The sequence below is a fragment of the Diceros bicornis genome, chromosome 33 (assembly GCF_020826845.1).
Source record: "Diceros bicornis minor isolate mBicDic1 chromosome 33, mDicBic1.mat.cur, whole genome shotgun sequence".
Classification (NCBI taxonomy): Eukaryota; Metazoa; Chordata; class Mammalia; order Perissodactyla; family Rhinocerotidae; genus Diceros; species Diceros bicornis.
Genome location: NC_080772.1, coordinates 18764573 through 18792496, shown reverse-complemented (window position 1 = coordinate 18792496; position 27924 = coordinate 18764573).

The window sequence follows — 27924 nt, the reverse complement described above, 5'->3', positions numbered from 1 at the left end:
TGGCAAATAGAATTTGGCTTTCTCTATAAAATATTATACACTATGACCGAATGGGTTTGTTCCAGGGATGCAAGGCTGCTTCAACATTTGAAAATCATACAATGTAATCCACCATAATAACAGGCTACAGAAGAAGAATCATATGATCATATCAGTAGGTGCACAATTTTTTTTTAAATTCAACATTTTTGATAAAAAAAATCCTCTCAGAAAAATAGGAATAGTGAGGAATTTCTTTAACTTGATAAAGTGAAGCTACGAAAATCCTAAAGCAAACATCAAACTTAATGGTGAAAGACTGTATGCTTTTCCCCTAAAAGTGGGAACAAGGCAAGGATGTCAACTTTCCTCACTCTTATTTAGCATAGTGCTATAAATTCTAGCAAGTACAATAAAGCAAGAAAAGGAAATAAAAGGCACACGTATTGGAAATGAACAAATATATCTGTCTCAATATGCAGATGACATGATTGTCTATGTAGAAAATCCCAAGGAATCTACCAAAAAAAAAAAATCCCCCAAAGCAAACAAAAAAACCCCTGGCTCTTAGAACAGTTAAGTGAATCCAGCACAAAAATTGTTTTTCTATATACTAGTAATGAACATGTGCACACTGAAATTAAAAGTACAATACCATTTATAATTGCTCAAATAAAAAAGAAAGAGGTGTAAATCTAACAAAATATAAATAGGACTTGTATTCTACAAACTACAAAATACTGATAAAAATCAAAGATCTAAATAAATAAAGAGACATATTATGTTCATGGTTGGGAATTCAGCATAGTAAAGATGTCAGTTCTCTCCAAATGGAATGTGCATGTTTAACGCAATTCCTATCAAAATCCTAGCAAGATTTTTATAGATGTAGACAAGATTATTCTAAAATTTATATGGAAAGGCAAAGGAATTAAAATAGTTAATTTTGAAACAGAAGAATAAAGTGAGAAGAATCACTCTACCCAATTTCAAGGCTAATTATAAAGCAACAGCATTCAAGATTGTTTGGTATTCACGGAGGGGTAGACAAATAGATCAATGGAATAGAATAGAGAACTCAGAATTAGGCGTATACAAATATGCCCAATTGATTTTGACCAAGGTACGAAAGCAATTCAATACAGGAAGGTTAGCCTTTATAACAAATGGTCTTGGAGCAGTTGAATATCAGAGGCAATAAAATGAATCTAGCCTAAACTTCATTCCTTATACAAAATTTAACTCAAAGTGGATCATAGACTTAAATGTAAAATGCAAAACTATAAAGCTTTTAGAAAAAACATAGGAGAAAATTCAGTTTGGGATCTAGGGCTAGGCAAAGAGCTCTTAGGCTGGACACCAAAAGCACAATTCATAAAAGGAAAATTGATAAATTTGACTTGATCAAAATTGAAAACTTTTGCTCAGTGAAAGACCCTAAGAGGATAAAAGAAAAACTACAGACTAGGAGAACATACTTGCAAGCCATGTATCTGGCAAAGGACTAACATCTGGCATATATAAAGAATTCTCAAAACTCAACAGTAAAAGAACAAATAATCCAATTACTAAATGGTCAAAAGACATGAAGAGACATTTCACCAAAGAGGATATACATATGGCAAAGGAGCACATGAAAAGATGTTCCATATCATAACCCATTAGGGAAATTCAAATTAAAACTACAATAAGATATCATTACCCATCTATCAGAATGATTAAAAAAAGAGAAATGATAAGGTGCCAGCCTGGTGGCGTAGTGGTTAAGTTCACATGCTCTGTTTCAGTGGCCCGGGGTTCACAGGTTCGGATCCCTGGTGTAGACCTACACACCGTTCATCAAGCCATGCTGTGGCAGTGTCCCACATATAAAGTGGAGGAAGATTGGCACAGATGTTAGCTCAGGGACACTCTTCCTCACCAAAAAAAAAAAAAATAAATAAATAAAAAGAAAAAAAAGAAAATGATAACACCAAATTCTGACAAGGATGCAGAGCAACTGAATCACTGATACATGGCTGGTGAGATTGCAAAATGTCGCAGCCTCTTTGGAAAACAGTTTGGCAGTTCCTATCTATGCAACTATTAAGTTATTTTTTGTAACATCAGTAGCTGGTAGCCATAAGAGCTTCCACAAGTGACCCATCTTTCTTCTGACTGACTTGATCTTTTTAAAAATAGCATTTACTTTCAATGAAGCTATGGTCAAACCTGCAAGCCTGGGAGCCATCTTGTCTCAAATGCCTTTGTGTATCTTTTACTCTTGTGCTTTGATTTTAAGCCATGTTATGGCCATTATTTCTATGTTCTTGGATGAGCATCATTATAACTTCCAAATTTTTACATTGTTTTTATAGCTGTAATAGTTATTATTTCCTCCAGGACATTGATTTTGAACCCATTTGGGGCCCATAGTGGGGTTTCCCATGGCTGGCTCTGAGTAATCATTGGGAAAAAGGCAAAGTTAACTCTCAGTTTCCTACCTGCCACCTCTGCATGCCATGCTCTAGTTGTGAAGCCAAAGGGCATGTGTTGTTAGGCACGTATGCATCTGTAACATGAAGCATCTCTGGAAGCCCCGCTGAGTTCTCAGCCCCAGACCCAGTGAAGAGGCCTTGAGTGACCTTCGTTGCTCCGTGTGTTAGACAAGTAGAATATGGGACCGAGAGAGCTAAAATGCCTTGGGGGCTGTATTAGAGTGTCTGGGTCCAGAGGGTCCTTCAGGTTCTGCCTGGTTGGCTGACCTCCAAATCCAGTAGTGGTTCCAGTGGTTTCTTTGCCTGTTGAAGTCACTGCCTGGAGTGATCTCTCCTCCATGGAATCCACAGTGTCATCTTCATGGGGATGATCCAAATCAAGCGTATACCATTCAAAGCCCAAAACAATGCTGCCCTGCCATTAACAGTACATTTCCAACCGGGGTAGGGTGGTGGTTTTAAGGCAAGGGAGGGTATTTACCGTGTACTCTCTGCCTAATTGCCTTTCAACCCTGGAGGTCTGGGCTCTTGCTAATTTGTCTGACTGTCCTAGTGTCTTAAACTCCAGGAGTGAGAAATACTATATGCTGAATTGGAAAGGTCAGCCTTGCCAGAAAGAGAGTCCATCCTTGTTAACATCTTGGCTTGACCTCTGCTGTTTCTATCTTTCCCTCAATTTTTGTTCACTGGCTCTTTAGTTCACCAATTCTTTTATTTACTGAAATTTGGAAGGTAGAGACAGAAGAAAAGATTTTAAACTTTAAATTCCTACTATTTGGGGTCCAGCACGATTTTCTTTTTTTCAGATTAGAAGTATTTGGATAAAGCCAAATTTTTATTTTCTGTTTAATAGATTATCCTCGATACTTCACTTATTTTATCATCATTCAAATCCACTATAAGGTTGTATGTATCAAGATTGTTTTGTATTATAGGATTCTTCAGGCGTGAGTGGAGCTTATTTAGCCAATTGTATTTGGCATTCATAATGCACACATAGATATTTAGTCATTTTTGATGATAAAACCTTCTTAGGATGTGGAGTGACATAGCTATTCATAATGAAAGTTCTGGTTGGTGGAAAATAAACTTCATTTTTGAGGCAATAAAATGGCAAAAACAATAACCACTTGCAATGCTTAAAGACTACAATCCCTGGTAGGATCCTATCCTTACACAATAATGAAAAGAAAAACAGAAATGAGAACCTGCCCCTTCTGAGAGTTTACTTTTTTCACTTTACATTTCCAGGCTGGAAGCCTCAATTTTTTTATCGTGAGTTTTTAGAAGAGCATCATTTTGCATTTCCTGGACAATATATCACGCAGTGACTCACAGAGCTGGGTGTGCAGGGCAGGCACATCAGGTTGCTCTAACTGAGAACAAGACGACATGATGTCACAGAGTCAGCTCCGTGTAATGCGTCATCCACACAATATGACCAAGCAGCTCTTGCCTTGATTCTGAATTTCAGAAGATGCTGCAAAACGCTTGAGGGGAAAATCTGTCATATGGAATTGTCTACTGCAGGCACAAAATAAAAATCAATTTGATCCTTTGGAGGTACCTTTTCTCCCAAAGGATCCCAATGTACTCAGCTCCTGCCCCGGGAGTATTAGTCATACATCTCCTAAACGTCACCTCCTCTGTGCTAGAAAAGGCAGGCCCCTCTGAGGCAGCCCTCTCTGCAACAGGTTTTATTTTGAGTGGGATATTAAATAGTATTCCTAATTAAAATGACAGGGGAAATTGTAGGGAGGCAAAACAGAATTTCCCAGGTTGGAATTTAACTAAGACATTATGGCTAATAATCCTCCTTTTCTAGAGGATTGTATGATTTAAGGGGAAAAGCCCTCTCTTTATTGCAGAGGACATAGTGTGAGTTCACAGGGACTTGGACAGAATGAAAAGGTCAGAGGAAACAGGTCAGAACAATTGGAAGAAGGGTAGACAGTACCCAATAACCAGGAGAGGAAATCAACCAGTACGTTAAATGAATGCAAAAGCTGTTAGGTCATCATCTGTATGAAAATTTGTATGTAGTGTTTTAGAAATGTTTGTTAGAATTGAATTGGCCACCAATGACAAGGTACAATTTCCTCTTGAATGCCCAACATCATGAAGATGAAGAATTCTTAAAAGACTGTCTGCTCCATCTTCTGCATTCAGGTTGAATTGTTTAAAAGCATTTCAGAAAGATGAGAATCTGCTCTACTTAAAAAGAGACAATCCTGAGAAGGAATATCAGAGAACCAAACATTATCTAAGTTAAATTCCTCAAGTTTCAACTAAAACTGGGCTCTTCTTTTTCTTCGTTTAGAGGAGATGAAAAGTAGCTCTTTATATGAAAGCCATTCCTACACTTGAAAGACATTGTTATGTGGCTCTTTTTGCTAAAAATAATTCCATTTCCTTAGATGATTTTCTAAGTTTTATTTCTCGATTTTGACCCCGTGAAGGTTAATGAGAGGATCTGATACTGAATGGGAGAGCACTGGAAACCTGCCAGAACTTCACTTATTTAAAGCATTTTAAAATTATTATTTCATATTTATTCTAGAGAATCTACAGAGCTCTTCATTGGGGAGATGGCAGAGAGCTGAAGAGCTGACAGGATTGAACCAGTGAAATGTTTGAATTTACCAGTCCGTGTAGCACAAGAACCAGTGATATGTTGTAAACTAATGAAAGGAAATGTAGCACAAAAGCAACTTTGACTGAATTGGGCCTCCAGGTGGCGCCTGTCAGAAGTGCCTCAGAGCATGGCATCATGGGAGATTCTTGCTGGCATCGGTTCTCCTGGTCCAGTCACTGGCTGTGAAGTTTCAACATGGCTGCTCCTGTTTTCCTCCAGCCCTGCTACCAAATGGCTGTCCTTCAGGACACTTCCTGGGAGTGGTTAGGATCAATTCTTCATGGAACAGTTGCTGTCACGTCTAAGGTTCAGGTTTGCAAGGGTAGTGTTCCAGAGGCTGTTGCTTCCCTCCTTTGCAGTCTGCCTTTGATCCACATCAGTTGCACTAGGTAGATGGTGCTGTCTGCCTTCAGCTTCTTTTTTCCTACGTCTGAATAACTGTGTTCAAGGTAACACCATGTGTTAATTTGGCCATTTTTTAAACTAATTAAAACAGTAAAGTTATTTGTCTAAATAACATATAGTCATAGCAAATTAAAAAACCTAGTACTGGGGCTGGCCCCATGGCGTAGCGGTTAAGCGTGCACGCTCTGCTGCCGGCGGCCTGTTCGGATCCCAGGTGCACACCGATGCACCGCTTGCCAGGCCATGCTGTGGCGGTGTCCCATATAAAGTGGAGGAAGATGGGCACGGATGTTAGCCCAGGGCCAGTCTTCCTCAGCAAAAAGAGGATTGGCATGGATGTTAGCTCAGGGCTGATCTTCCTCACACACACACACACAAAAACCCTAATACCTAACTATGATAAAATATAATTTTCACTAACCTTGAACTCACTTCAATTTCTGTTTAGGCTAATCCTGACTCTAAGAAAATATTTAAAAAACATTCATTCAACAAATATGCTTTGAGGCATCCTTTGGTACCAAGCACTGTGCTAGGCACTAAGTTTGCAATAATGAATAAGACAAAGTTGATCTTTGTCCACAGAGAGATGATAGTCTGCAGGATACAGTCTTCTAATGGATTAAAAATCTCTTCTGAAATTTGAATTCTTTAGGGATATATATGGTACCTAGGGTCTGGCTCTAGTTCCTGAGAGTTCCAGAATAGGAAATATGTTAAAACCTTTTAAGTAGCCGAAAAGTCAAATTTAATAACGTACCAAGTGAAGGCAGAGTTTTGATGTCCTGCTTTTAGTTCTCAGAAGAAAATTATTGTTTGATCCTTTGTTTCCCTGTGGTAAAGGAGAGGAGAGAAAGAAGAAATGTGGGGTCATGTCCACAGCATAAGTCCCATGATTTTTTTCCAGAGGGCAGTTGGCCTAGTAGCTTCTAAAGTCACTTCAGCTTTCCCTCATCTTCCATCAGATGAAGAGATTAGTTTCATGTAGTGATTCTCTTACCTATATCTTCTGATCCCCTGTGATTTTTATAGTATGGCCTCTGAGACAGTTTACTTAGATTTCTAAATAAGTAATTATTATAAAATATGATCATTAAAACTTGTACATGTTCATTAAATTAGGAAAACATAAGTATGTAGAAAGAAGAAGAAAAAAGTCCATAATCCCACCACCTCAACATATTCACCATTTATATTTTGGTGAACTGTTTGCTAGACTATATTTTTCTTTGCATAGATTTTATTTAAAAATGTGAAATAACATATATTATGCACATTTTGGTTTCCTTTGACTTTGACTTAGCATTACATCTTAAACATTTTCCATAGTATAACATTCTCTTCAGACTCCTTCTTATGTCATAATAGTCCATTGAGTGGAGTCACTTTATGTTATTTAACTGTTCTCTTGTACGTAGACTTCCATTTTTTCACTATTATAAACAATGCTAAGATGAATATTGCTGTGCAGAATGTTTTAATCTAAAGCTGAGAAGATACCAGTTTATATGAAAATGAGTTAATCAAATACACTTGAATAAGACATAAGGCCTTAAAACAGAACTCTAAGGTGCTAGCACTCCTGAAACTTTCTAAACGCCCACTGTAGGCCCCTCTGTGGTCCCTCCCCTCCTCTCTGTAAAGGGGAGTCTTCCTGCTCCTGTTTCTCTTTTCTCCTATCAACTATGTCATTTCCTCCATCCAGCCTTGCCTGAATCAAGCTGGATGATTATTAGTCAGATATTCAAATGACCAGACCGTCTTTCTAGAAGTGGTTCAATCAGCCCATGTATTGCTGTCTCTAAGTGAAGCATAGACATTGGCAACTGTCTGATAAATTTACCTCAAGCTTCCTAGAAACAATTTAGGTCTGAATTATCTAGTTTGGTTGGCATCAAGGACATTGTAATTTGATGATAACGGGGTACATTTTGTCAGGAGTGGGGGCCAAGCCCGCTCCTTGGCAGACATGTGGAGGAGTGGAGTGAGGGGACCAGCTGGATAGTGGGCATGGAATGGAAGCTCCAAGAGATGTGGCTTGGAAGTGAGGGGACAGAGTCTAGGAGAAGGTCAGTGAGGGAAAGCCTGGTAATGGCTCATCTGAAGTCAGCCTGCAGCATAGCCACAAACGATTTAGACATGCTCGTGTGTTTGGTTGAATGTCTAGGTGAGGATATGAATTGGAAAGGAAATCTCTTGAGGCATATTATATCTATTTTGATTGATATTTCCTAAGATGGACAATTGGAACATTAAGGATTTTATAGGTCAATAACATGCTTTTGAGCTATATAATGGTACATAATTTATATGATATATTGAAATGGAAAGCAAGATGTACATGACTGCTTTAGATAATTTTGTCATTTGATTATGATATGTAACTCTTGAGCTTGAGAGTTTAGGTTACAACCAAGACCAGTGAGGAAGATGACATGAAACATCACTGCCACCCACCCCCTGTGAGCATCCAGACTTCTTTGGACCACAGCACCATAGGCAGAAGCAGCTCCAGGTGGGGGAGGCAAGAGTGATGTGTGTGTATGTGTGTGTGTGTGTGTGTGTGTGTTGGTGCATGTTACTCTAGTATGAACCCCCAGTGGCTAGACCCTCATGACGTATTCTTAGAACAAGTCATTCCTACCGCTCAATGGCCCACTGCCCATGATGGATGTGACTCTTCAGACTTGTGTACCCACCCATCATTGGAGCTTCCTTGGAGGTATCTGGATTTGGTCAAAGGTGAGTGAGTATCACTTGACCACGTGTAAGCTGTCACTACTACCAGTCAGGGCCACCTTGGAGAAATGTCCTCTCTTACCCATCTGCATGATTCCTCTTCCTCAGGAAGCAGGGAGCAGCAGTTGGGCACCAAAGAGGCTGATTCTCAAATGCCAACCCATTTCAACTCGCTCCTTTTTGGGGGTTCTGCAAGGGCCCTGGGAAAGCATGTGCAATTGCACCCTGCCTGCCACCCTGGGCATGTGGCTGATTCCCCCACAGCCTCTGCTGCAGGCAGGGGATCACTCTACTGACCTGCTCTCTGCTTCTGTGGGAAGAAGGTCTCTGGTCCTAATTGTTTTTCACATGCACAGCTCTCCTGCTACTCAGGGACCAAGAAATAAAAGGGGTTAGAAGAGAGGTGTGGGCAGCTACGTGTGTATAATTGCAATTTTATTTGTAGTACTTCTCCCCATAAGGGTTTAATTGCTCAAAGGTAATTGAACCACATAAAGGTCATGAAAGCCTTATAAAGGAGACTAGATCACCCCACCAACCACCCATTATCATTCCTGAGGCATCATCCTTATCCTAGTTCTGTACAGTGGGGTAAATGGATGTGGTTGTTCTGTTTTGGTGTGATGGGATGTAAAGAATCTGGGGTATTATTCAAGGTGCCAAATAAATTCTTGTCTTAGAGAATTGCTCAAAACTGTAATGTCCATTGAGTTCAATTTTAGTAGGGAGCTAAGGCACTCTACTAGGTCAAAGCACTTATTATTAAAGGATGAGAGCCTTTTTTCAAAGCTGACTTTTCTTTTTTTGCTGAGGAAGATTTGCCCTGAGCTAACATCCACTGCCAGTCTTCTTTTTGTATGTGAGCTGCCACCACAGCATGGCCACTGACAGACAAGTGGTGTAGGTCCATGCCCAGGAACCGAACCCGGGCCACCGAAGTGGAGCATGCCAAACTTAACCACTAGGCCACCAGGGCTAGCCCCTCAAAGCTGTTTTTTCTAGTTAAACTGCTTACATGAGCCAAACTCACCAGAATTGACTTAACTCTCCTCTTTATTTATCATATCTAGTCTCAACCATGTAGTTACCTGGACCAGACAAATCAGTTCTCACCAGGCCATTCTCCAATGTTACCCTGAAATGGATTCTGTGAAACCCTGAGGAGAAATTATTGATGGATGGAATCGGACCATGGGCTGATGAGGGCCCATGTTAGGATGGGGAGAACTTGATTTGAGGAATGATGTCGACATGGGAGGATGACTGTGATGTCACAGACCTCAGGAGTGGTTGTTGTTGGATTTTTGTTGGTGCTTTTTGTTTTTATAAGGGAGGAGGAGTGACGTCTAGAAGCAGCAGTGAGGAGTGGGAAGAATGTCCATCTACCTGCCTTTGTGGTGTGGAGAAACAAGTGAATGAGCAACCTCCACTGAGAGCCCTTCAAGAAAGGTGATATCAATACTTATTCAATAAATGTGTGTTGAGTGCATCTGGGTGCTGGGAAAACAATGTGTCCGTGCAGTCATGATCTGGGTATATAAACATGATGTAGTACCAAAATCAGCCCCCTTCCGAGCCAGCGTTTGATCAAGTCAAGGAGAGTCAGTCAGGTGAAGACTCTGTGGAGTCTGAGGGTGTCGAGTAATTCATTTACAATGGACAGGGGTCCAGGATTAGGGGGAAAGCATTGGAGAGAGGGAGCAGGGAGGGTCTAGGTGAGGGAACCCGGGAGGTCCCTCTCTTGTCTCTGTTACTTCTGCAGCTGCTTCCTGCTGCTTGTCTCCACATTGGCTTTCTCTACTGCTTCGTCCACTTGGCAGAAAATGTCTGTCCTCAAAACCCTGGGTCCTTATAACTCCTCAGCTCAAGGGGCCAGCCCAGACTGAAACTGGGCACTCTTAGCTGAATTCAAATGTCCAACTCTGGCCCAACTTAGGTCACCCATAGCCAGGAGGGCGGGTTGCAGAGTACAAATATGCCTGGAATGGTTAGCTTGGCTAAGGGAATTTTCCAGAGAAGGGATTTTGTTGAGAACTGGGTAAAATGGCCAAAATGTGTCTCCCCTGGGCTACTTTTCAGGAGTCTAAGGGTTAGGGAGGATGTTGGGTGTGAGTCCTCCTGTGTGGTTTGTATGGGGGCAGATGCTGCAGTTAGCTTCACTGGCACGTCATTATTATTCCCCTGAAGTCCCCTTCAGACAACTCCAAAGGCAGAAAAATGCCAAAATATGCTCCAGCATTGTTGGATTAACATTAACACATGATAAAGAGATAGCTTTACACCTCTACTCTAGTATTAAAAAGAATCTACACTGACTTTCCTTCTGCTGAGCAGGTCAACATTAATCGGCAGCATGTTTTCATTCATAAAGAAAGTAGTATATCTTTAATCCAGATGCAAAACGAATATATATCTAAATGACAAAGTAACATTTTATTAGTTTCTCTCCACCAGCTAAGCTTCATATTTGTGCAATTCTCATCTTGCTGAGCAGGAGTCCTCCTTGTTTCTGAGACATGCTCTTTGGGCATCCAAAGGCAATCCATCAGAGCTGGTGCAAGCACTGGTATCCCTGAGTTGCTGGGCCTGCATCACTTTCCTCATTTCCTGGCGCCGACAGCAACATCAGCCCTGTTATTGATGATGGCAGGCTTGGCCTTTGGTTTCTGATGGATGGAGCCTTGGCCCAGGTTTATGGATTATATTTTTAATGAGACACAGTCACACTCAAAGAACCTGGGTGGGTCCTTGGCTTGATACTCCCTCCTTGGACAGACCCTGTCAACAAGATGAGAGGGGTCTATTTTTAGAGGAGATGGAAGAGGCCTCTCAGGGGTAGAGGGAATAATTCAAGCTTTATCCCTGTATTCATTTACTCATTCATTTGTAAATTCATGTTTCCAGCACAATATTGTCCACTCAATGCACAGTAACGATGCAATTATCTGGACCTTACCCTCAGGGAGCTTTCCCTCAGGGACATTTTTTTCAAGCAATTTTCATCAGCATGAGTGCTTCACTAGGGAGAGAGGCATTAGGAGAGAACTTAGGAAATGTACTGACCTGCACCTCTGGGGAACTGAGACGGCTCTGCGAGGAGGTGGTGAGTGAGTGGAGATATGAAGGATGAGCAGAGGTCAGCTGGTAAGGAAGGCATGGAAATATTGTCCTAGGTACAGGGCACTGCTACTTTGGAGACAAGGAGAGCAAAGTGAGTTAGAGGATCTGTGGAAGCCCAGGAGCCCAGGAGTGGGTGTGGCCTGGGGCTGGAGCAGGAGCCAACTGTGCAGGCCTCATAATGGGCCAAGATGGCAGGACTTACTCCCAAAGGGAGGGGGAACCACTGAAAAGCTTTAAGCAGGAGAGGAGGATGAAGGCTCTTCTCCTCCCTTAGTGCCTCCAACTCCTCCTGCAGGGTCAATAATGCTTTAATTAAATGTCATAGGGCCATGGGGCCTGCTGCGTGGCATAATGGTTAAGTTCGCGCCCTCTGCTTCAGTGGCCCCGCTTTTGCGGGTTTGGATCTTGGGTGCGGACCTACGCACCGCTCATCAAGCCATGCTGTGGCTGCGTCCCACACAGAGCAACTAGAAGGATGTACAACTATGACATACAACTATCTACTGGGGCTTTGGGGAGAAAAAAGGAAAAAAGGAGGAAGATTGGCAACAGATGTTAGCTCAGGGCCAATCTTCCTCAAAAAAAAAAAAGGTCACAAGTCCAGTTTGGTAAATGGTCCAGGCCCACATTCATTTTATCCATGTGCATAAATTAGATGTGAATTAAAATGAACAAAATTCATGTGTTTGGTCCTGGTTCTGGGGTCAGCTTCCTTTCTTAATATACACAGTTCCTACAAATCCTGTGACTCAAGTCCTGGACTCCTGTCCAGCATGGCCTCTTGCCTTGCACCAGATGTGACTTCTATAGGAGCCCATGACATATTTTTGTCTCTGCTCGCCTGGTGGGAGCTGAGTTACTTTCCCTGTGTCATTTCTGCACAGTTGGTGGAAAGCGCGTGACAGAAACCCAAGGCACGGCTGTTACAATGAGGCTGTGCAAGGATCCCCACAGGGCCCGATCTGCTGTAGGCTTACTTGCGAGCAGGGAGGTTATTTTCATCTTTTAGTGCTGCTTCACTCTGTGCTTCCGCTCAGGTGGCCTTCTTGCCTCATCCCACGGTTGTGTCAACAACTGGGGGCCGCAGGGGGTGGGGGAGACAGTTGAGGACAATTTCAGTTATGTCAGTCAGATCTTTGTGTCCTCTATGCTGGAAATGCCAGAGGACAAAGCGAAGTTCCATTCAATTCAAAGTTTTATTTAAGACTTTGATTTCTGAAGACCTGAAGATGTTGAAGGTGATTTAACCAAGAATATGGGCCCCGGAATTGAGCCAACGTGGGCTAGAAAGCTGGATCTGCCACCTACTGATCATGTGAGCATTTGGCAAATGACTCCTCAGTTTCTTCTCCAATAGAGTGGGGACAAGGGTGCCTGTACAGAGGATTGCTGTGAAGGCTTTACTTTTCCAGCTTTATTGAGATGTTGTTTCCCTGTCTTGGCCATTATGAATAATGCTGCAGTGAACATGGAGGATGGGGAGTGGATATTCCCTTCGAGATGATGATTTTATTTCCTTAGGATATATACCTAGAAGTGGGATTGCTGGATCAGATGGTAGTTCTAGTTTTAATTTTTTGAGGAACCTTCATACTGTTTTCCATAGTGACCACAGCAGTTTACATTCCCACCAACAGTGCACCAGGGTTCCCTTTTCTCCACATCCTCGCCAATACTGTTATCTCCTGTCTTTTTGGTAATAGCTATTCTAACAGGTGTGAGAGATATCTCATTGTGGTTTTGATTTGTCTTTCCCTGATGATTAGTGATGTCGAGCACATTTTCATGTACCTGTTCGCCATCGTATGTCTTCTTTGGAAAAATGTCTATTCAGGTCCTCTGCCTATTTCTTAATCAGATTGTGTTTTTGTGATTGAGTTGTATGAGTTCCTTACATATTTTGGATATTAGCTGCTTATCTGATATATGGTTTGCAGATATTTTCTCCCATTCTGTAGGTGCCTCTTTATTCTGTTGATTGTTTCTTTTGCTATGCAGAAGCTTTTTAGTTTGATGTAGTTCCACTTATTTTTGCTTTTGTTGATTTTTTGCTTTTGGTGTCATATATAAAAAATTGTTGCCAAGACCAATGTCAAAGAGCTTTTTCCCCTGTATTTTCTTCTGGGAATTTTATGGTTTCAGGTCTTATATTTAAATCTTTAATCCATTTCAAGTTAATTTTTGCGAGTGGTGTAAGATAGGGGTCTAGTTTCATTCTTTTGCATGTGAATATCCAATTTTCCCGGCACCATTTATTGAAAAGACTATCTTTTCTCCATTGAGTATTCTTGGTTCCCTTGTCAAATATTAGTTGACTGTATATGCATGGGTTTATTTCTGGGCTCTTAATTCTATTCCGTTGGACTACATTTCTGTTTTTCTCCCAGTACTGTACCATTTTAATTATTAATAGCTTTGTAATATAGTTTGAAATCAGGAAGTGTGATGCCTCCAGCTTTGTTCTTCTTTCTCAAGATTGCTTTGGCTATTTGGGGTCTTTTGTGTTTTCATATGAATTTTAGAACTATTTTTTCTGTTTCTGTGAAAAATGCCATTGGAATTTTCATAGGGATTATATTGAATCTATAGATGGCTTTGGGTAGTACGGACATTTTAACAATATTAATTCTTCTGATCCACAAACATGGGATATCTTTCTATTTATTTGTGTCTTCAATTTCTTTCATTAATGTCTTATAGTTTTCAGTGTACAGACCTTTCACTTCCTTGGTTAAATGTATTCCTAAGTATTTTGTTGTTTTTGATGCTGTTGTAAATGGGATTGTTTTCTTTACTTCTCTTTCAGATATTTCAGTGTTAATATATAGAAATGCAACTGATTTTTGTACGTTAATTTTGTATCCTGCAATGTTACTGAATTTGTTTAGTAGTTCTCACAGTTTTTTAGTGCAGTCTTTGGGTTTTCTATATATAAGATCATATCATCTGCAAACAGAGACAATTTTAGTTCTTTCTTTCCTATTTGGATGCCTTTTATTTCTTTTTCTTGCCTAATTGTGCTAGCTAGGACTGCTGTGAAGGCTTTAATGGTACTTAGCAGGTGCTCAAAAAATGATCACAATTATTATTAATGAAATGATATGTAATAAAAAGCTAGCCATTATTAGTATAACAGCCAGTGGTGGAAGCCAAGGCTTTAAGGATGCAGAATTCATATCCTTGAGAACATTAAAGAATCTCTGCAAAATGGAAGTGGTGAGATCCTTCCTGAATGAGAGTGTTCCCACCTCCTCTCAACGTGATCATGTACTTTGCCTTCACCATGAAAGACAGTAGCACATCCAAAGGATGTGTATGAGACAAATTGAAGTTATGCTGCCACAAACCCATCAGAGCACATTGGGAACAAAAGAGTGAATCCAAATACAACATTAACTGAATAGGCTCCCTTGGGTGAGCAGCCCTGAACAGAGATGACAGCCCCATTTCACAATTTGTTAAGTTGCAAATGAAAGGGTGAACATAGGCACAGTCTCAGGTGTGCCAGTTATTGGAAGATAGCTGTGCCCTATACTTCCGAATGAATCTTCAGCATTATTATCATAGCTGATGTGGAAGGAAGTGGTTTTAATTTCAAAACTTGCTTTGAGAGGGCCAGATGCTGCCGACAGAAGCAAAGGGCCGGGCACCAAGCAATGCTCCTGGTTGCTCCAGCCACAACAGAGACAGGGGCCAGCTCCAAGTGGCTTTTGACATGCAGGGGGTGCAAATGTGAAGAAGAAATGGCAGCTTCAGCCTCACAACTTCCCCACATGCTGGAAGAGAAGTAAGCGGCACATTGTAGCTCTGAGTCTACTGTTGCTGTTCCACCACAAGGATCTTCATCTAGAAGAATGAGTCACAGGGCTCAGAGAAAGGTCAGTAAGGAAAACAACCAGAAAAAATCCTTCTTTGTTTTGGCAACCATTCACGAACAGAGTTTGAAAGATGACATTCAAGACAAAGGTTTGGAGCTCCTGAAGTTTCACCCCATGAGTCCCTGTCTTTGCTGAAGTTTCCAGCTGTCGGGACCAGGCTGGTTTGAGACAAATGGACTAAATTTGCCAGCTCACCTAGTTGTCCTTGAGGCTAGAGTCTGGACAGAGGTCACTCCAGTCTGCTGACCATGTGTTCCCTTGTAATCCCGTGGCGAAGGCAGGTAATGGGGCCAGCAGAACAGCTTGCAAAATCCGTCACCATCTGTGTTCATTCATCAACAAACATTTGATGCCCATGATGTACTCAGCACTGGGCTGAGTAGGATCTGGGGTTACAGAGATGAAAATCTCATTTCCTTTGCTTAGAGTCGTGGTCAGGTGGGGACACAAACAAGTGGACTTTACGGTACAGGGTGACGAGGACTAGGCAGGACACCAGGGAAGCGCAGGGGAAAGGGTGCCCAGCCCAGCTAGGCCAGAAAGTGATAATCAGTTTGTGGCTTTAGGACTCTTACAAGTTAAATGGTGTCCCCCACAAAAGATACATGGGAGTCCTAACCTCTAGTACCTCAGAATGTGACCTTATTTGGAGTTAGGGTCTTTACAGAGGTAATCAAGTTAAAATGAGGTCACTAGGGTGGGCCCTAACGCAATATGTGTCCTTATTAAAAGGGGAAGATTTAGACTCAAAGACAGACAGACATACACAGGAGAATGCCATGAGAAGTTCTGAGAAAATTGGAATTATGCTGCCACAAGCCAAGGAACTACCAGAAGCCAGGAAAGAGGACTGGAACAGATCCTTTCCTAGTGCCTCCAGAGGGAACATGGCCCTGTGGACACCTTGATTTCAGACTTATCCACAACTGTGAGATAATAAATTTCCATTCTAAGAACCAGTTTGTGGTATGTTGTTATAGCAGGTGTGGAGACAAGGACATAGTGCGTTGTTTGTTGGTACAATTGAATGGGGCCATGGCAGGGTTGAAGTGGGGGAGGGCTGGATAATCTCTGAGTCCTTGTATTAGTTTCCTAGTTTCTGCTGTAACAAGGGCTGGAGAGGAGGGTATTTCTTAAATTGTGAAGCTCTTGGCCTGATGCCTCACTAAGGAGTTGGGGTTTTATCCTAAAAGAGATGAGGAGCTACAAGGAACTCCGTCACAGCCAACTTGCCCCTTTGGCAGCATTGCAGAGATTGAGCAGCAAGAGGTGGAGCTCAGGGAAGGAGGCACTAACCTTCTTCAGAGGCCGCTGCAGAGACCCTGGTAGGGAGTGAGGAGACCCAGAATCAAGGCAGTGGCTAAGAGGAGAGGGACGAGGGGAAGGTGCTGTTGAGGAGATGGTGATTGGGTGGCTGTCATGGATGAGGGAGGGGCCGGGGGGCTAAATGGCCTGGAGGACTAACTGGATGCTGGTGGTATTCACTGATACAGGGAAGGCAGAAGAGGACCAGTTGCCTGCGGGGAAGATGAGTGCTGTTCTGGGCCTGCTGAGTTTGAGGAATGTGGGAGATCAAGATTTGGCCACCCTGAAATATATCTCTTTACCTTGATTGTTTTCTCTGAGGGACATTTGACCTCCCCCACTAACTGCCTAAAGAATTTGACATGGTGGCTGCTTCCTGTAACAGATCTTCTATCATGATGGCTGTAATGATAATGTAAAATAGATGTTACAATGGGACGGGCACCAAACCCCCTTTATCAAAAAACTCTATCTCTCCCTGACCACATTATCTATAGATGACCCTGAAAAGAATTGTCTTCTTGCCCTCTGAAGTCCCAGACCACTACCCACCCCCAACACCTTCCTCGCCTTTAGCTACAATACTTAAGCAAGCAGCTTAGACAGAGGGACAAGTTGCTCATTTCTGAGTTTCTCCCATGTATATATGTTATTAAACTTGGTATTATTTTCTCCTGCTAACCTGTCTTGTTGATTATTTGGCCAGCCATAAGAACCTTAAGGGAAAGGGCAGAGGGGGATTCTCCCTCTCTCCCCACAGGAACCATGAAACATCTCAGTAGAGAAATCTTGCAGGGCCCTGGATAAATGTGAGCAACTTAGGGGACCCTGTCCAAGCTCTTGCCTGGTGTGGACAGAGTCACCTGTGAAAAGTGTGGAAAGGAAGACAGAGCTGAGGGTGGCCTAGAGGACCCACCAGGATGCTTCCCACCCTCTATGGTGTTCATGTTGCAACCTGAAGAGGCCCCGTTCCTTCCATCCTTCTCTATGACCAGGGCCCTTCTTGGGAACCCAGGGTCACCCCGGACAGACCACAGCTGGCCACTCAATCCTGCTGACCCAGGGCTGGGCTGAGAGGTATTGGGTCAGGGGGCAGCCTTTGGGGAACCCACCTTAGATGTCTGAGCTAGTCTGCCAGTCTAAGCCTAACAACTCCTAAATCCAAATGCCCATTTTTCTGATCTTAGTGATGTATACTGTACTTCATCACTGTAATTATGAGATGTCAGTAGAAAGAACTGTGAGGTTCAAATCTGGAGCCCTCATGGATTGTGCAGGTGGCTTCATTCTGCTTAGTCTCTGCATGCCTCAGTTTCCTCACCTCAGTCCCAGCTGTGGTCACCATTAAATCAGATTGCGGAGGGTTAAAGTGGGATGATACAGGAACACGCTTTGACCTCCCTGAAGAAAAAGTACCTTGCAACTGTACACTTTATTATATTATCACTGTTATTAATATCTTCCCTGTTGGAAAAACCGCTATATTGTTTTCAACTCACTGCTGGGAGGTCATGCTCAATATTTGATTTCTCTCTATTCGTATCTCACCTTTTCCCAAACTGGCTCTCTTTTAAGACTCAGGCCCAGGTGACCTTAAGACCGGTTTTCCATTGGTGTTTTTCTGTCACCTTCTTTTCAAGCGACTCTTGTAGCATTTGATGTGCTTCTATTGAAGAACACGCTCACTTTCTCCCGGCCTGAGCTGAGGGCCTGGCCTCTCTCCCAGTAGCTGCTGCTACATTCAGGAAGGATGCACTCATTTTCCCGTCTCCTAACTAGGTGAATTATATTATACTCAGCTCAGGACCTGAAAGCCAACCATTCACAGTGAGAGGGCGGAACTGGGTTCCTCGTTAGAAGATGCTCAGAAGGATAAAGGGAGAGGCTTTATTACTATTAATATCAACTAACATTTCCCAGATGCCCAACAGGGCACAACGCTCTGTACAGCACAGAGTGGCACAGCCTCGTCATTACCCAGAAATTCTGGGCCATTGACTAAATAAGGGAGAAAATCATCCTGTGAATTCCAATCATCAAAATACCCTTTTGGATGCCATGACTCCCAAACCTGGCTCTGCATCAGCTCCCCACTCTGGAAGTGCAGAATCTGCAGGGCGAGGTCCAGGAATCCACATTTTTAAGGAAGTTCTCCAGGGAGATTCAGGCGCTTGTTTGGGTTTGAGGACTGCTGTCATGCTCCGAGAGGCACCATCGTGGACAGTGCCATCAGGGATTGGAGGAATCTGATTGCCCTCATCCGTCTTCCTCCGTGCTCACTGTTGTTCATTCATTCAACAAGTATTTTACTGAGGGTTGGCTCCAAGCCAGATGCTGTGCCTCATGCTTGATGCCCTGGCTGACACACCGATGAGCAAGAGGGACACAGTCTGCTCTCCCAGAGACCAAGGATCCTCTGCTGTGAGCTCACTGAGGCTTGGCTGGATAAGAGAAGGTCTGGAGTTCTGAAGAAGGGAGGTCAGAGTCTTTGTGGCTGGGAGCAGGAGGGACTGTAGAAGTGGGGGAAGACCCATGCAACTCCTCCCTTCTGCTTTTCTTTCTTTTTTGCCTTTCTGCCACAAATATTTATGGAGGCAGCACTTTAGGTTGTGGAGCCAGGTTGCTCTGGGTCCAGATGCCATACACAGGCAGTGTGGAGCCAGGCCAGTTCCTTCTGTGACATGGAGCCTCCTAGTGCAGAGAGGGTGGCATGAGGGCATGAATGTTCAGTATGAAATCAGGGCCTGGACACAGGAAGAGCTTGATGAGGTAATGGGACAAGATCCCCCTCTCACGAAGCTCACATTCCGGCAGGAAGAGGAAACAGAAACAAGTAAACAATAAGGACAAAATAAGTTTGGATGGTAATACTGCCATGACAAAATATAATCAGGCGATGAGATGGACAGTGACTCTTTGGGGGTTTGGGGTGTTAGGGATGACCGCTCTGAGGAGGTGCTGCCTCAGCTGAGACCTGACAGCCAACCTTGCAAAAATCTTGGGTGAGGGAGGCATCCCAGGCTGAGGGAACAGCGGGGCGAGCTCAGCCTTTAGGTCATGAGGGAGTTCTGGTGGCCAGAGCGAGTAAGCAAGGGGAGAGGGTGGGAGGTCAGCTCCGAGAGGCAGGCAGGGAGGGGCCCAACCTTGTAGGGTCTGCTGAGGACTTGGATTTTATTTTAAGTAAAATGGGAAGCCATTGGAGGGTTTTAGGCAAGGGAGATATATGATTTAATTTACATGTTAAAATTACCCACCTCAATATCACCAGCGCCCACCCAAACCTGAAGCTGGGTTGGTTTCAGATAAAATTTCAGGTTTAGCCTGAAACTGGTAACACTGGGCCTTGAAAAGCCAGCAAAATTTAAGGTAGATTCTTCTTCCTCATCACTCTGCAAACATTGCCTAAATCTCATTCCCTGTTGGTCCTTGGGACAGGGCACCAGGTACGAGACTCCTCTGTTCCACCCTTCTCCTGCCTGGCGGGTGGCAGGGGGCTGTCAGGCAGTGGTGCCTTGTGAGCAAGCACCTTGGACCTTCCTTAAAGCCTCCATCCATCTGTGGTCATTGATTCTGTCTTCCTGCCCGAGATGAGATGTTTTAGAGGGTTAGGTTTCTAAACCTCTGTTTGTTCATTTGTTTCTGGTTTGCCTGGAGACCTGTGTCCAGGACAGCCACCAGCTCATTCGCAACTTCTTGGGGCTTGGTGAGGCAGTTTGGTGCAGCTGAGGTGTGGAGGTGCGTGGCTTTCCTGCGTGATGCACCTGTCACTCAGCAGGGGCTCGGGCAGGGGTGCAGGGCTTCTGTCAGATATTACAGCGCTTTAGTGGGGAAGGGAAGAGAGAGCATGTTCTTTCTGGATTTTCCCGGGGCCTTCAAGGGAACCCCTGTGGAATGTGTTTGCTGGCTTATTTATGATACTCCTACCTCATTCCAAATATGCTTTAGGATATCTAACAAACATACGTAAAATACAGATTAGAAAAAGTTGAGAAAGAAAGAGGAAAAACAAGAGTGGAGACAAAATGGTATAGAAATGAGAACAATTCAAAATGAAGACTGTAAAACCTTTATACTTGCTTATGGGTGGATGACAACTTTGCTTCTCTCACAAGCAACATAAAGGACAGCTCTGCGCCTGCCGGCCATGGGGCTAATGTCAGTCTCCACGGCTGGCAGATCCATGAGGGGCAGAGGTGCGCTGGGTCCCAACCTCAACGTGCTGAGTAAGGCTCCTCTTCAAACATATGTCCCTCCTGGGGCCAATGCAGACTGGGCAGGCAGCTGTTCATGGAGCAGGGCTTCCAGAAGTGGCAGAATTGAAGCAGAGAAAGGATCATGTGCTTTGGGGTGAGACGCATCTCAGTTTTAATCTCACTGCTCGACTTGCTTGTTAGCTGTGTAATGTCAAGCAAATTTCTTAACCTTTCCAAGCCTTGGTTTCTACATCAAAAAATGGGGCTAATAATGCCTACCTTGTGGGGACTGAATGATCTATGTAGAATCATAGAATGTACTCCATGGGTGTAGCTGTTAGCACTGTCACCACCAAGATAAGCATGTTGAGTGACAATCAGCTAATATTTATTGAAAGCCCACTATATGGATATCTATGCTACCTTATTTATCCCCACCACAACCCTGGAAGGAAGGCATTGTTACTCTTGTTTTAAATAAGGAACTGAAGACTCAGAGAAGTTAAGGAATTTGCCTAGAATACCCAGACTCCATCTGCCTTGCCTTTAAGAAGTTAAAAAAAAGTGCTTCAGGGAGGAACTTCAATCCTGCCCAGGGAGTACTATAGTAATACTGATTGTAAAAATAATAGGTAACCCTGATTGGACACCTTTTTGTGTGAGGCATTGTGCTTATGCATTTTACATGGATTGTCTTAATCTTTGCAAGAACTCTCTGGCATAGGTATTGTCATTATGCTTGGTTTATCTGTGAAGACACTGAAGCTTAGAGAGGTTACCTTAGCAAGTTGAGAATCCAGAATTCCCCAGACAAGCACAGGAGACTGTTCATTTGTTTGTTCAACAACTAGTTGTTGAATAGTTGCCATGTCCCAGGCACTGTGCTAGGTCCTGAGGATTCCAGGATGTACAAAACAGACGGGGTCGCTGCCCTCATGGAACCTGGGAATCTCGCAGAGGAGACAGACAGTCACATCCAGCAGGATGGGGCTTAGATCCTGGTCTCTTGTCTGTAATTCTAGGGTTCCTTCTCCTGTACTACACTGAGGGGGAGCTACAGGTTACCCCCCAGCCTGCTGGGCTGGTCTTAGGCCATTCTTATTTTTGTAAAACCAGATGGAATTTCATCAGTGCAAATGGCCTCATTCTCTGGACTGGTGTTTTTGTTTGTTTTCGTTTGTTTGTTTTTGCTATAGACCTCTTCCTTCAAACAGAATCTTCCATTGAGCCCAATTGTGAAACAGAACAAAGCTGGCACTTTCTGGTTGAAGGTAGGGGTGGATATCCCCTCTCAGCCCATTGCCACTGGAGGCACCTTCCTAGACTGAGGAGAACCACCTTGAAACTGCAGGTCTAGATCATCGTCCTTGAGGCTTAGAAGGGGGAAACAGGTGTTGAGGCATTTCATTCAAGGAAATGGTCCAGTTGTGGGAAAATCCCATCCTTTTGATTTTCTTTCTCCCTTTGGCTTCACCATATTTTAGATTATTATTGCTCACTAGCATCTTTACATGAAGGTTGACAGAGAAAGTCAATGTTGGTAGTTAACAGCTAGAAAAAGGCTTATTTGGGAGGAGACTGGAAATGGAAATAAGACATGGGGATTTTCCATTGATTCAGTTTTCTGAGCTCTGCCAATCTAATAACCACAGAGAACCAGGAACTGTTGCAAGGTCAAGGGCATTTTTTTCCCCACATTCGGTCATTTTTTTTTTGTTCTGTTATTTTCCATATTTGTTTTTAGGGTTTTTAGTTTTAAATCCCTTCCTCCCAAGATTCAGCCACCTAGATCCATAAAGCTAATAGGAGAAAGATGTTATTCCTCCCCTTGCTCTGTAGGCATGAACAGTTATCCATGTGACTATATATATACAGTCACATAAATACATATACACACACATATTTGTGTGTGTGTGTGTGTGTGTGTGTGTGTGTATAGGGGAGGAAAAAGTTTTTCTCTACCCTTTTAGGTTCAGTGTGTGGAGGCCTGTGAATTAAACTGACAAAAGACAGATTAGCAAGAGAAAAGGCAGATTTTTATTCCTGTAAGTATGTGCATGGGAGTTGATAGAAAAATGTGCCTCAAAGGGGTGGTTAGAATTTGGGACTTATTTACCATCTTAATAGGGGGATTTAAGAGGGAGAAGGACACTTACGGAAAACAGATGACTTCTTAATAGGAGTGAGTTGAAGAACAAAGGGCACTTAAGGGAAAACAAATGACTTTTTAGAAAGATAGATGGGCCCTTAGGAAAATGGGTGGGAGATATAGTTTTTTGGCAATGTCTGTTTGGGTGTAGTGATAAGAGTCAGTCTTCCCTGGTTGCTCCTGGGAAGGGGATTTATGACAATTGAATTCTTTTGAGGTCTTTTGGAAAGTTTTACTTTTAGGCAGAAAAGGAATTTTAGGAACTCAAATGCTTTCAGCTCAAAATAATTTTTATGCCATAGTGGCATATTCTGGATTCCTTCATGGCATATATGCTTCCATGATCCATGCCCATATGCCATTAGGCACAGAGACAACAATTGGTGAGAGGGCATCTGCAAATGATGGTGTCATTTCCAGATTTCTTTTCTTGGTCAGGGAGTTAGGCCCACTCTGAGCAGAAGTCATCCATCTCCCTAAGTGTGGGATTCACATGCCTCCAGGCGCATGGGAGAGCTGGAAGATTCATTCTTCTCACATTTATATCACCTTCTTCTGTTCATTCCCTAAAGGGTTTTTGTTTACTTGCCAGATACCAGGCAGGTGCTAGCAGCTGGGAATATAAGAATGAAAAAAATCCCCACTCTTAGTGGAGGAGCTTAGAGCCTAGTGGGGAGACAATCATGAAACTCATAATTAAATATTGTGTGATAAGTATTAGAATAGAGAAGGGCCCACGGCGCTATGGGAACTAGCAGGGAGAACTCTCAGCCATGCCCAGGGTGAGGAAAAGCAGTGAGAGAAGCCGTCACAGGGGAGATGGCTTTTGAACTGAGTTTGGAAGGATGGATGGGAGATCAGCAGGGGTACAAGGACATTGCAGGCAGAGACAATGTATACAAAGGCCTGGAGGCACGCCACCCCATGGTGCGTTTGAGAATTACTAGTGATGCCATGATTAGAGCATAGGTATGTTACTGGGGTGTTAAGGGGGATGAAGATGATGAACCTAGAGGGCTGTCTGGGGCAGATGAACCTAGAGGGCTATCTGGGACTAGTCCCTAGCAAGAGAATGGAGAGTGGGTTGGTGGGAGAGGGCACTATAGGCAAGGGCCCAACTGCAAAGTGGAAATAGAGTTGTGAGAACAGATTGAGATCAATCCTGTGAACAGACTGCGTTTGCAGAGAGGCACTTGCACTATCCACCTGGACGGGCCAAGGGGAAGGCTGGAAGTTAAATGGCCCCTGATAGCAAGTTGGAAAAAGTTGAGCATGCTCTGGAATATCTTCTTTGGCTTCTAGCTTTGATTATTGTTACAGCACATGCATAGCCAGGAAGGAATTATACATATGTATTTCCCAGTGGCTATTGCTAAGCCAAAGGGAAAAGAACATTTGCATTTCTTAAAGAATTGATTGAGATTCTAAAGCCACACTGGAAAGTTAATAGTAAAAATGCACAGCTTGAAAGATTTTGCTTTTTGGCATGAGAGTGCAGACCAGATTGACTCTAACTGTGACACAGTTTTTAATTAAGTGTTTATAATGAGACATTTATAGCCACTCAAGAGGCCTTTTTGGTCCTTTGGGGAGGATACATGAAGGAGGAGACGTCTGTGATTCTAGCAGAAATTAATATATAAACAGACCTCAATGTGTGTTTAGAAAGAATCAAATAGGAGGAAGCACTTTGTGATGTGAAACTTGTCACACAAATTAAAACTGAATACAATGGGGGAAAACTTGGGAAATTATATACATAGGTTAAGTGTTGTTTTTCACTCCAAAGCATTTGCTGTTGGAAACCAGCATTAATATTGATTAGGAAATTAGATAACACTTTCAAGTTAATTAATTCACATTGACTTTGATTTAATAAGCATCATGTTAAGTAAATACCAAATGTTTCCTTAAAGCAATAGAACTGGAAATTAACTGCCATGAAATAGATGAATCTCTATTTCTTATGGAGTCATTAAGCTCAATCATTAGCTTGATACTGAATCCACAATGACAGGACAGGCCGGTTAGACAGGGATTTGGCTAAAGCTAGAAATTAGACCAATTGATGTTTGTAGCCATTACACTGGTGCCCCTTTCAGACACAGCAAGAAAAACAGACTGTCTTCCAGAATACTCCCTGAACAATACCGCCAGAATGAATTCCCATTTTGTGCAGTCACACAGCACTAACATTCTGGGAACTCAGTAAATATTCACTCCCTTCCAAATTGTGCAGACTCTGGCTATGGTCCTTCCTACCCTTTTCTTTCTAGAAGCAACCTGGCTACCCCTCGAGGCCTCTCAAGGGCTTCGAACATTCTTATTTGCCCGAAATTGCCCTTTCTCTGCCCCCAGTGCCCTTTCTCTGCCCCCACCTATAGATTAGGACCTGAGAGCCATTGGGAAATGAACACTGTTTTGGTTTGCTTTGTTTTTAGTTTTTACCTCTCAGAAACAAACTCAGGCATATTAAGGGTGTACCAAAGTCCTTCTACGCCAGATGGCTGACCAGAGCTCAGCAGTGCGGATATTTGCCTCCTGCCTCATGCGTGCAGCATTGAAGCGGCAAGTCAGAAGCATGCAGAATGAGAACTTGTGTAAAGAAGCCTCAATTCTCTCTCTTCTTTCCATTGTCCTCTGGGTTAACAGATGCCGTTAGACAGCAGGCACCCTGCTAAGCTCAGGTGGAGCAGCTTTTGCCCATTAGATCTTTGGACAAAGTTCTGTTTAGTTGGGACTGCACTAAGAAAGCTCTCCTGCAGGTATTGGCCTCTCTGCAGTCCCTAGGCCTCAGGATCTGGAATGCTCTTTCCTCTAAGGAGTTGGAGCATGCCTTCAAACCTTTGCTCTATTACCTTCTCAATGAGGCCTCTCATCATTCAGTATAAAATTGCATCCTCCCGGCACTCTCGTGCTCCTTTAGCCTACTGGACTTTTCCTTTTCCCACAGTACTGTCACTCTCTATCATACCATATAATTTCTTTATTAAATTTTTTCTTTATTTTCTATCTCTCTCCCACCCCTAATGCTGCTGGGATGTACGTTCCACGAGAGCAGGCATTTCTTCTCCTCCTCCTCCTTCTTCTTTTTCTTTTTCTTTTTTTTCTGCTGATGTATCTCAAGTACTTAGAACATACAGGCACATAATAGGTATGCAAATATTTATTTTCACAAATTATACGCTTGTGAAATCATCACCCAGTCAAGGTATAGAACTTTTACTTCGCCCCGGAAAGCTCCCTTATGTGCCTTCCCAGTCAATCCAGAGGCAATCAATACCACACTGTCTTGATTATTATAGCTTTGTAAGAAGTCTTAAAATGAACTAGTGTGAATCCCCCCACATTATTCTTTTTTGATGTTGGTTTGGCTCTTCTACATCATTTATATTCTCATAGAATAAAGTTATCTATTTCTACAGAAAAGCCTGTGCGGGGGGCTGGCCCGGTGGCACAGCAGTTAAGTGTGTGTGCTCCGCTTCGGCGGCCTGGGGTTCGCAAGTTCAGATCCCGGGTGTAAACTGTCACACCGCTTGTCAAGCCATGCTATGGCGGTGTCCCATATAAAGTAGAGGACGATGAGCACAGATGTTAGCCCAGGGACCAATCTTCCTCAGCAAAAAAGAGGAGGATTGGTATTGGATATTAGTGCAGGGCTGATCTTCCTTGCAAAAAAAAAGTCTGTGTGGATTTTGATTGGGATTGCATTAGATCTGTAGACCAATTTGGGGAGAATTGACATCTTAACAATATCAAGTCTTCTAATGCATGTTCATGGTATATATTTCTATTGATTTAGGACTTTAATATCTCTCAGCAATATTTTGTAGTTTCAACGTGAGGTCTTACACAGCCTTTTTAAAATTTATTCCTAATTATTTTATGTTTTTGATGCTATTGTAAATAATTTTTTGCTTAAGTTTTCAATTGTTTGTTGCTGCTATATAAAAATATAATTAATTTTTGTATATTGACCTTCAAAATTCACTTATTCTAGTAATTACTATAGTTTCCTTAGGAATTTCTATGTATGCAATCATGTCATCTGTGAACAAAGATAGTTTTACTTCTTCATTTCCAATATTTGCCTTTTATTTTTCTTGCCTTTTTTTTACTGTACTTATTGCAATGTTTTTTTTCAGCTTTGTTGAGCTATAATTGACATATAACATTGTATGAGTTTAAGGTGTACAAATGTGATGATTTGATACGTGTATATATTGTGAAATGGTTACCACAATAAGGTTAAATAACACATCCATTACTTCATATAATTACAATTTTTTTGTGTGGGGTGAGAACATTTAAGATATACTCTCTTAGCTACTTTCAAGTATATAATACAGTATTGTTAACTATAGTCACCATGCTGAATATTAGATCCCCAGAACATATTCATCCTATAACTGGAAGTCTGTACCCTTTGACAAACATCTCCCCAGTTCCTCTATTCTCCAGCCCTTGGCAACCACCATTCTCATGTCTGTTTCTATGAGTTTGGCTTTTTTTTTTAGATTCCACATACAAGTGAGATCATACAGTATTTGTCTTTGTTTGACTCTTTTACTTAGCATAATGCCCTCAAGATCCATCCATGTTGTCATAAATGGCAGGGATTCCTTCTGTTTTACGGCTGAATAGTATTCCATCGTATATATATACCGCATTTTCTTTATCCACTCACTCGTTGATGGACACTTAGGTTGTTTCCATATCTTGGCTATTGTAAATAATGCTGAAATGAACGTGGTAGGGGGATGCAGATATCTCTTTGAGATAGTGATATTTCCTTTAGATATGTACCTAGAGGTGAGATTTCTGGATCATATGGTAGCTCTTTTTAATTTTTTGAGGAACCTCCATACTGTTTTCCCTATGGCTGCATAGGGCCCTTTCAGAAACTCCAGGTACACAGATGGGAATATCTCTTGCTGGGACCCTGAACCCTCAGGACTGCTGGCAGAGTGACAAACTGTGGCTGTGAGGAAGGTGAAGCTGTATATAGGGCCCTTTCAGGATCTCTGGAAGCGCAGATGGAAAT